Raw genomic sequence first — 11,363 nt, 5'->3', positions numbered from 1 at the left:
ACTTGGACCCACACCATTTTTCTTTCAGTTTTTCACTTTCCTTAATTGTAGCACAATTTACTATTTTTAGCAGTTTTTTGTGTCCTAAACTTCCGGAGCCATTTTGAGGCCCTAAACGACGTTTTTTGGCAATATACTACCAACAATCTTTTGGTAAAATCGTCTTTTCCATCGTAGTCCTAAAAGAGATCTTTCCAATGGGGTATCATGCCCGTCAAACAGAGATAATATGACCAAGTTGCGACCTTGGGAAGTTGGTTGTCCAACTAACCCCAACGGGGCCCATAAACTCTTGGCGTTACATCTCCTCGGGTTAGGGTTTTGGTTGTTTAGGGTTTTATCTTATTGTTCAATAATAAAAGGTCCTTGAGCCTCATTATAAGGTATTTAAGAGGCATGTAGCCACCACATCTCTTCTCAGGGATAAGCTACCATCGCCCCAGCTAGTTTATTTCCATTTTTGTTACTAGGCATATTTCAGTATTTTACATTAATGTAATGAAGTATTATTTCTACTGCATCTATATATTTATGGTTATATCTGTAATTTGTTGCCTTCCTATTTAAATCCGGATCACATATTTCCCTAAGGAAGACTTAGATTGGTAAGGTCGGCTCACAAATGAGCCCCTTCCCTAACTCCCTCATGAAAATTAAAATGATGACCCCTCGGGATATGGCCATCTCCTAGCATCCTCTAGGTCATAATAGTGAGTATAGGTGCCTTATCAAGCCAACTTCCAGCAGCTCTAAAAAGACTTACATATGTTACCCCATAATCATTTTTTGAGGCACTACTAAATTTTACAATCTCCTGCACTACAGAAGATGAGCCTCCATCCTAAAATGATGATGGTTCTTAGGACTTGAGATTATTGACACTCTCAAGCAAGAATGAATGAATCATATGGGAAGAAATTTGTTCATATCATAATGCAAGGCTAGGGACGATAAAGGAAACATTTTGCCACATTGTGGAGATTGGTGGTGGTGAGCACATATAGGCCGTCTAGCTTGGTCTTTATAATGTATGTCTCTTATGATGAAAGAATGTCTATCTTGGTTCTTTGGACATGGCTCATTCGTACTAGAGGTATCTTTCTAGATTATCTGCTATTTCTTCTCTATAATTGGCAATTGTTGTTTAGTCTTAAGATTGTCTTGTGGGCTCCCCCAAGGTGGTTTGTTTATTTCTATTGGTTTGTCATTTCGTCTGTCCTTGCACCCCAACCTCATTGTTTTGTCTCTATTGTGACCTTTTCTAGTGAATTTTTTGAATGTGATCATCTCATGGCTATTTTGAATTATTTGGCTATGTTGTTTTGTATCCTCTTGGTTAGAGATGGGTCCTTGATCGATTCCTCAATGAATTTCATATTAACAACAAGACAACATAATTCTTTGGTGGAAAAAGATTTGGAATTTAGGTTACATGTAGCATCTAGGTTACAACCTCCATGTAGATAAATATGATGCAAAGTGTTATCTCAAATGAAGTGTGCATCTGTACAAATTCCAAGCAATAAAAAATTCCCATTCTCTTCACAAGAATTAAAATCAATAAAATCATTATGCCCTGAAAGTTCATGTGAAGGTTGAGTTCTTTCTATCTAATGAGGGGATTGGACAAATGAATCAACCTTAATGGGAAATTCATGAAGAAGATAGTGCTTCTTAATGCCTCCAAATCCTCAATTAGTTTTAGGGATGAAATCTACTTTTTGCTTTTTAATAGATCACTTTTGGTGATGTTATAGAAGCCGCAATGGGATAATTAGAATTACATATGTAAAAAATGAAGAATCTAGAATATAAGAACGATAGGAATTTAGAAACAATTTTTTTGGAGAAATATCCTCCTATTTATATCGGCATGTAATTCCTGCGCTTTGTGGTGAGATCCTTTTAATATAAAAATCCTCGGTTCTTGTTAAAAAAAAACTATGGATTCATTAATATAGTATGGGTGGTTATATCGTTAAATTAGGTGTTATTTTATATTTATGTGATGTGGTGATTTTGGTAAGCAAATTTTTTTGTCTCAAAATTTTAATTAATCTATACATATTATATTTTTAATATAATTTAATTAATGTGTGATAGCTAATATGTTCATATATGTATTGGCCATCTGTACGGTAGTAGTTAGAGTGAAGTATCATATTATCATCCAAGAGACACTCTGTTACCAACCAAAGGAAGTGGAGGAGGGAGAGAAATTTTCTATGTAGTTTTTAAAGGTGATCACAAATTAAAATGAGGAAATGTATAAAGGAAAGAAGGCCAGCTTTAAGGACAAGATGTGGGTTGCTATAGAGCTGGAGGGTTAAAGGAACTTAAGGTACTATAAGGAGGTGATCAACCCCACCCTTGATAACCAGAATTATCTCTGCATGCTAACTAGCACTAAGAAGAAAATGGACATAGCTAGGATTAGAACTAACTCTCATGACCTTCGGAGTGAGATTGGGTGGTGGTCTACTCCCAAGACTCCATGGGATGATAGAATTTGTCAAATTTGTGATACTAAGAAGGTGGAAGATGAAGAGCACTTCCTTTTAGACTGCCTGACTCTTGCCCACATCCGCTTTCATTTCCCTATCATCAACCACACATCCAATCTTCTTGACTTACTAAGACAACCCAATTATAGAGAACTTGGAACGCTTCTTTCCCCGCTCTTTGATTGAAGAGAAACAAGATTTTGAAGAATGAAGATTATACTCTCTTCTCTTGAGGTCCAATAGACCACATTGGTCTTAGTGGACATTAATCATCATCATCCTCATCATTAAATAGTGAATTGCTATTGTTTTGAGGCTATACTTGGTTTTATGTGATATTTCATTTAAGTTTTGTTTTTTTTTTAAATGAGAAAATGTTCTAATGCGTGTAAGAAAGGAAAACCAAAGTTACTAACTTAATGAGAAACACGACCTCACATTTTAGGGTTAAAATTTCAACATTTTTCAAACATGATAAAAACCAAATACACCCAAAAATGCAAAAGTGGTAGTACAACATCACCATTTTTTAGGGTTAAATTTCAACATTTTTCAACCATGGCATTAAAACCAAATATCATGAGTATAAAAACGTAAAAAATTAAGCCCCACGGGTTAGCTCAATTGATTGAGTTCTCATTGCTAAACCACCTCACTAATGGGAGGTCACGAGGTCAATTATCCTCAACATCCTTGGGGTTAGGCTCAACTAATAAGCCAACAAGATATTATCCATTCGGGTGGATCTCCCAAGATATTTCCTCAGAAAAATAAATAAATGAAAATTAAGTGATTTTTCAAGAGCAATTTATTTCATTTAATGATTAAAATTATAACTCGTTTAAAATCTTGGGTTAAGACAACTTACCCCCTTTTCAATGGAGCATTAAAATTATAACATTGTTTTAATTATGTTTTATTAAATCATCACTATTATAAACAAAAATAACAATACTTAAAAATAACAACATAATGTATTTTTTAATGTTTTTAAAAAACAAAACAAATTAAATATTTGAAAAATCTAATACTTAATTAAAAAAGAGAGCAAATAATAAATTAATTTAAAAAAAATAAAAAAACAAAAAAACAAATAGATAGTAATGGTGTGCTAGGTTAACATACTTCGTGGTGAAAAGGTCATCAGTTTGAAACTTCGTGGGAAAAAATCCAGTCATGCTAATGGTTGGTTTAGGCCAAGTTGAGTGCAACACTCAAGTGATTTTGACGGATTAGCTACCCCTGGGTCACAACTACTCAAGCCACAAGTTAGGCGTGTCAATTATCTCATGACTTGCATAAGCTAATAAACACACACACATAAAAAACAAAAAATATATATTTTTTAAAAAATGGAGGAGAAATAATATATATATATATATATATATATATATATATATATATATATAAATGAAATAAAAATAGAAGTATATATATAACTTACATGGTAGATATCCATGGCACTTATGTTGAGCATCACCCTCAGCCTCCCCTTCCTTCCTTTATTGCTCCCATGACAATGAAGTCTATAGTTGCCACAAGGGGTGTTAGGGAAAGTGAGGCGGGTTGGGGGCGATGTTGGCTTGTGATTTGGTTGTTGCATGGGATGTCACACAAGGCATAGGAGAAGGTGGGGTGGGTCAAGGGTAATGTCATCTTGGCTATCATGTGGGTTGCTATAGGGGGCATAGGAGAAGACAAGTTGGGTTGGGAGCAATGTCGCCTTAGCTGCCACATGGGAGCCTAGGTGAAAGTAGGGTGGGTGAGGACGATGTCTGGCATAGCCCATATGGATATACCATATGGCATATCAATGAGTGTGATGTTGGGAATTGTCCCAGACCCACCCTACCTTCCCCTATAACACATGAATAAGTGTTTTTCTTTTCCACATATATATGATTTTTTTTTTTTTCTTTTTTTATTATTTTTAATTTAAAAAAAATTATCTTTTAGGTTATTTTTAAATTAACAATTTACCTTTGTTTTTTTAATATATATAAAATTTTAAAAATTATTTAATTTTAATTTTTAGGTTTTTCCTTCCCCCCCTTTTTTAAAATTTAATTATTTTGAATTTTGAATTATATTTTCTTATTTTCTTATTTTTAGGGTATTTTTTCTTTGATTAAAATATAAATAAATGAATTGTTTTCAATGTTTTAAAATGAAAAGGTGGTTGGTTTTTTATTTATTTTTTTATTTCCTTTGAAAACTTTATTGAGCTCTAGTTTTTTTAGAGGTTGCATTTAATGTCGATTTTTATGCTTGTTTTGTTGGGTTGGGGGCAATTCTTGACATTTTAAATATTCTTATTAATAACAAACTTGAAAAATGTTTTAAAACCCAACATTTGGTTATAAAAAAAAATCAAACAAATTTGGAAAACGCCTAAAAATACAACATTCAAAAACTAAAAAATAGACAAACTTAGAAATGATAAACAAAATTGAAAAACCCCCTAATGAGGTGCTAACATAGTAGGATGAGGTGGTTGTTGGACGACAAGCCCAGGATACAATCCATGGCTGCCACCACCACACTCCTCATGTCATTCATTAATAGCATGTGTTGGAACTCTCGCTTGCCACCCTGCATGGATTTTCACATTGATTTCACTTGTGTGGAGGAAGTCTCCAAAACCGTTGTAGGGTCACCTTAGCTAGGCTCCTTGACATGATTTCCATTCTCATTTTGGAAACCACTCCTCGGTTATTTATGTTGATTACCATGTTTTTGACGTGCAATTTCTCTATGTATAATTTGATAGTGGAGCATCTCCCCTAGGCCTTCCCCCTACCCTCACCTATGTCGAAATTGAGGGAGGATTTCTCTATTTGATTCTCTATATCATATGGTGCATCATTGATTGGTTTCATTTGGTTTCTTAGTCTACATTTTCTCTAGCCCTCAAGCTTCAATCATTTTTGTTGTGCTCGTGTGATTTTTCCCCCAACCATGATAACATGCCATAGAGTTTGTTGTAGACGAGGTAGAGGAGGCAAAGGGAATGGTGGTGGACCAAGGACATGTTACAAAGTTGAAGTTGCAAGTCATAGCTACCAACTTTAAATGACATTGGACATTTAGGCTGAGATTTGTGCATCAGAAGAAGAAGTTTGGTAGCAGTGACAAAGTAATCCAGACCCGAAGATGATGGATGACTTGGCTAGGTGGAACCTGGATACAAGCAATGCTAAAGGCCACAAAAATCATTATCTCTACATGGTGGATTTATATTGGCATACAAAACTTTTGAGGGCAAGTTCTTAGCTAATAGGCATGCGTCTAGGGACATTGTTTTGCAAAAGAGGGATGAGACAAAGGAGCTTCTTGTTAATGTGGAAAGAAGGTTGTAGCGACTTGAGTGGGCTCATCCCCATGTCTCTTAATACTTCCCTCCAACAAACAATCCAGCCATCCTATTTACTTAGTTACTTCTCTGTCTACCTAATTTATAGGTCTTTATTTAATAGTTCTATTATGATGTTAGGTTTTCTAGTTTACATAGTCTTCGTTATCACTATAGTTTTGGTTAGTTGCATTTTATTATGGGATAGTAATGCTTACTTTATTATCGAGTTGTAAAAATAATCACAAAATTTTAAACTCTTAGTTGGTTTTCCACTTGTGGGACAACTCTTATTTGTCTCTAGCTCTGGTTATTTTGCATTATGATAGATAGTTAGTTATTTTGTCTCTGGTTTGGTTTCCCAAGTCACAAGCCAGCGATGAATAACCTCTTAAGCATTTTGTAATATATATAATTAAGGAATAAAATAAAATATTAATTTACAGAGAGAGAGAGAGAGAGAGAGAGAGAGAGAGAGAGAGAAAAAAAAATAGATTTGAAAAACACTCAAAAACCAACATTTGAAAAAAATTACAAGCTTTAAAAATGCTTAAAAAATAAACATTTGAAAAGAAAATATTGACACTTTATGATGAGAATATTTAAAATGTCAAAAAAATGCCCAAGAAAAAGGGGTGATTTTGCATCACCACTTTTCAAAATCAACATAAAAATTAGCACTAAATATGACCTTTAAAAAAAGAGAACTCAATTAAGTTCACATTAAATTGGTAACTGCGTTGAAAACTAGCCAATAAAACTAGAAACAAATGAAATTAGAATTCATGAAAGAAAGAATTCATGAAATTCCGACTATTATATACGTAAGTGAGCTGCATCTTTTTTAGGCTTAAGGGTCCTGTTTATCCCCTCCCAGAATACTGTCTCTATTATAGTGAGACTCCTCCTTCAGTGGGGCAGGGAAAGAAAGAAAGACGGATGCAAGGACACTCGTTACCCTTTCTTTCTTCCCCTCAATATGGGAAGACCCCCCAGGTGGTATTGAAGGAAATTGGTGTTGCTTGACCTTAAGAATCGAAGGGCTTGCGCTTCCGAGTGCAAGGTTCAATCTCGAGGAGCTAAAAGCCACTAGATTGACTACGGAAATCGAGGTATTAACGGACGACTATAAAGGGAAAGATAAGGAAGAATGCACTTGTACAAAGGAAAAAAAATCCCTTGATGGAGCCAACCAAGACTTGTACTCCCATGAACTTCATGTTGTGAACAATCCCCCCACTTTATCCCTAAAAACACAAGTTCAATATGGTCCAATATATATGTACAAATAACTCAATAAACATACCAATATAAAATAGAACAACACCACCATTCAGTAGATAGAGCTAATCCTCATTTGCAAAGCACTCTCCTAATGTGTTATTCGTAATCCTTGGTATGGGAATAAGAGGATGAGAGAAATACCCACAATGAAATAATCAATATCCAAGCTTAATTGATGTGAATATTGGGAAACTTTTCACCAAGGGTAAGTGCACAATAATGAGGGTAAGTCCTTCTTGTAAGGGTGTTAATGAAGACTATAAATCCATATGGTTCAAGTGCTTAAGTGAAGTGATGTTTGATCCTAGGGAAAATCCAACCAAGCCTTAGGAATACTCAAAGGAGATAAAAACAATCCTAACAAAGTTAAAAAGAGGTTTGTTTTGTTTTGTTTTGTTTATATATATATATATATATATATATATATATCAAAGAAAAAAACAACAACCTTTATCTTATATAAAAGTTGTTTACATAGTCCATATTTCTATATTCCTTGAAATAATACAAACATATGATCCCCAATGTGATCATATTTTATCGCTCATATAGGAAAACTAAAAAAATATTCAAAATGTCTAGAAAATTCACCAGATGATGCATATAAATCAACAATATGCTGTAGCCTAAACACATGTTCATCTCATAAACACGGTCGCTATCATTCATATTTCAAAAGTTGGTAAAGAGACATATTCCCAATAATAAATGCTATTACCAATCCGTAAACCAGATCACAGTTGGTTCACTAAATAGTCAATTCACTCCAGAAGATGTTGGATAGAATTTCATGATCATAATCAATAACTTGTGAAAAAATAAAAAATGCTATCCTATACCCGATGATTGGGTTAATAAAATAAAATAACAAGTAACCTGAGATTGTCCATGTTAGGTTAAAGAAACTATGTGAGTGGAGTCTATAAACATAAATTCAATAGAGATCACAGTTAGACAAAAGGTAAGTATGATAATTGCATTAGCATCACAGTAATTATTAATCCACACCACCTATACAACCACTAAAAAATCCACTTGGACTTCAATAATTACTCAGCACCACGCGAACCATCTACCCAAGTAGCAACATTATGTGAAGTAAATTTCCCCCGAACCCTGGAGAATGTTGTTTCAAAGAAGGTGTAAATAATCTCACCGAATTGATGTTTGTTCCCCTCCTTTGACATAGAGTCAGCATAGTCATTCAACTCCCTATGAATATGTGAGAAAGTCACCTTCTAAAAATGTTCAACAATCATCATAATCCCCAGTAACTAGTTAATTAATAGTGGAGGATTGAAGGATGTCCACTTGGAGGCCCATTCCACTACCACCATAAAGTCACAAAAACTTCCATCGACTTAATGGAAATCCATCATGCATAAAATAGCACACCCTAAAGGGAAATAACCTTTGCATGGGTATACATACAAGTTCCCCCATTCTAGCTAAAGTGATAATGATATCCAAGGTTTATAACTATATAATTTCTACATCCATAAACATTGTTTTTAGTAGCACCATCGAAAAAACCCTTACGGAAGCCATCCAAAGAAGATAAAGGAATGATGTTCCTCACCTATTTCTTACAACAAATAATCCTAGATTCACTGAAGAATGCAGCTATGCAAATACAAGAAGTCATGATGTTTGGTAAGGTGTTCTCAAAGATATAAGAGTTGTGGCAACTCCAAATGCCCCAAATAATAATTAAGGGGAGGGAAAATTATTCTAAATGGTTTGATATCCAATCCAATAGATGGGCTTCCATAGAGGTTTAAATCCATTATGCATGAAGATTCAATATGTTCATCATTCCATTTCAAATTGATATGGAAAAATCACACTTCAAAAAAAGATGGACCACATCCTCCTAATCAATGCCACATAATATGCATTGGTACGATCCATTAAAACCCCTACGACATAGATTATCCCACGTCAACACCTTGTTTTTCTTGTAACGCACTCCTCCCATATCTAGGCAAGTAACCAACCAACCAGGGTAAACATGCGTCAAAGAGTTACTATGATATGATTCAACTTCCTATGTATCAGTTAAGGAAGTGGAATTAACAGAACACAGATAACCTAACCTTCTACACCTGCAATAGAACCCCCAAGAGCCATCCAACCCATCCAGGTGACAAGCCCCCGAGGCAAACTAACATTTGTTACATTAAAGTCTCAGTCGCTCCATTTACATGGGCATGCATGCAACTAGGAACCTCCATTCACTCCCATAGCAAGGCATGCCTACGACTAGGGAATTTACAGGTAGTTTTGTGCTATCGACTTTGGATTATGTGCCACTTTTTGAGGTTCAGGTCTCAAGCCATTTCCCAAAACTCAATGAAACTTCCAAAAATGATAAGTAACATATAGTGATACAAATGAAAATATTTGAATGAGGACTTGACTGGACCCTTGCTAGCCATGAGAGGAATTTCGTCAAACATGTCACAAATATGCATTCTATAGGTTTAAACGACATATCTGAGCATAGGGGTCTCACCCTTATCTGAGAATCACTAAGAAGGATTGTTGCCTCATCACAATAACTGCATTACCATATATTAAGCCATATTTCATTGTACATTCAATGATTAACCAAAACATAATGAGAGCCATAAATTTTTTATGTCATAAAACTCACTCATAACCAACATATAACCAATAGAAATATCAAGGATATAGCAACCATATAAACCACATATAAACAAGTATATCTACCCATAAAATACCAATGATAAATAGCTCTTATTAATGATTGCATAAGCCGACTAGGTATGGGACCTCCACAAACCACCCAACTGTAGACTAGGCTGAACCAAATCTTTCTTTCAGTCAATCACCCCCATTCCATATTCCAAGCATGAATGTGGGATATCATAAATCAAATCAATCAAAATAATCTAGGGCTTCCAGAAGCCAAACCACCTCAACCCTCAACCAATGATTCCACCTCATGGTCGAACATCACTAACCATAATCAGATTGGTCTCTACCCAAGTTGTTCTAGGCTCCAAAGTGTTTGTTCCAAACAGGGCTTCCAGGACTAGTAACTCAACCCACAGTTATTGTCGGGCTTCCATAGTGTTTTTCCAACCAGGCTTCCAAGAATAGTAACTCAACCCAACAAAGGATTCTAGAGCGTTTGTCCAACCAAGCGTTCCAGGACTAGTAACTCAACCCAAGATGTTATAAGGCTTCTAGAGCATTTGTCCAAGCAAGGCTTCCAGGAACTAATAACTTAGCCCACAATTAAAGGCACAAGAAAACCAACCAGAAAACAAAATTAAAACCCACAACACCATGGCTATCCACGAAATGGCAAGACTAGGCAAAGCCACTGTCAATCTAGGTAATCTTCCATGCCAATAACAGATCATAAACAAAAAACCACATGCATGTGCCATGCATGCCAAAACTATCAAAGAAACCATGCATTCAACTCGATAGTTATAAATAAATCTAGTTGTAGTTGTTGATCCCATTGTCCTTTTGCGCTTTCCTACTTTTCTATTACTTTCTTGCTCCAAAAATCCAAGTATGCCACACTCCTCCAAGATTTCTCCAAGAAAACTCTAAGTGTCCAAGAGTATGAGATAGAGAATAAGGAGAGCCATAAGTGAACTAAAAAAAGTCTGAGCAAAATCTTTCCAACTTATCCTCATAAGCCTTTTTGTCAATGAGGCCTTTATTTTCTTCAATTTTCCTTCAATTGCTCCTCACATGCAACCTATGACCTTTCATCTTCATTTTCTCCTATTTTCCATTATTTTCATAAATAAATGTCAAATAATGCCTCATGCATTTCCAAAGCCTTTGCCATTTCCTTTGTCAATTTCCTTTAGCCATAATAAACCGAAGTGACACCCACTAGGATGTTTTTCCCACCTTTCAGCTTGGAACACATGTCCCATGACCAAGGTCTCATTTTACCTTGATTAATTTTTACATGGATTTTGACCAGACTTGTTACAAAACCCTCCCCCTTGGGGGAACACCGTCCTTGATGTTCATTGACACCTACACCTAACAATACTTTTGAAAGTAAAACATACTACCCATGGAGCTTTATAACACAGTTCATTGCAGTATTTACAATGACCATTGTTGAAACCATGACAAGCATACCACTTATTGGAGCTTTATAACATATCTCATTATGGTATTTACAATAACAACTAAATATACTCATGCACATTTGCTTTAACCAA

The sequence above is a fragment of the Pinus tabuliformis genome, chromosome 6 (genome assembly GCF_031772625.1).
Source record: "Pinus tabuliformis cultivar Carrire ecotype Pingquan chromosome 6, CPIR1, whole genome shotgun sequence".
Taxonomy (NCBI): domain Eukaryota; kingdom Viridiplantae; phylum Streptophyta; class Pinopsida; order Pinales; family Pinaceae; genus Pinus; species Pinus tabuliformis.
Note: the sequence above shows the minus strand (reverse complement) of the source record.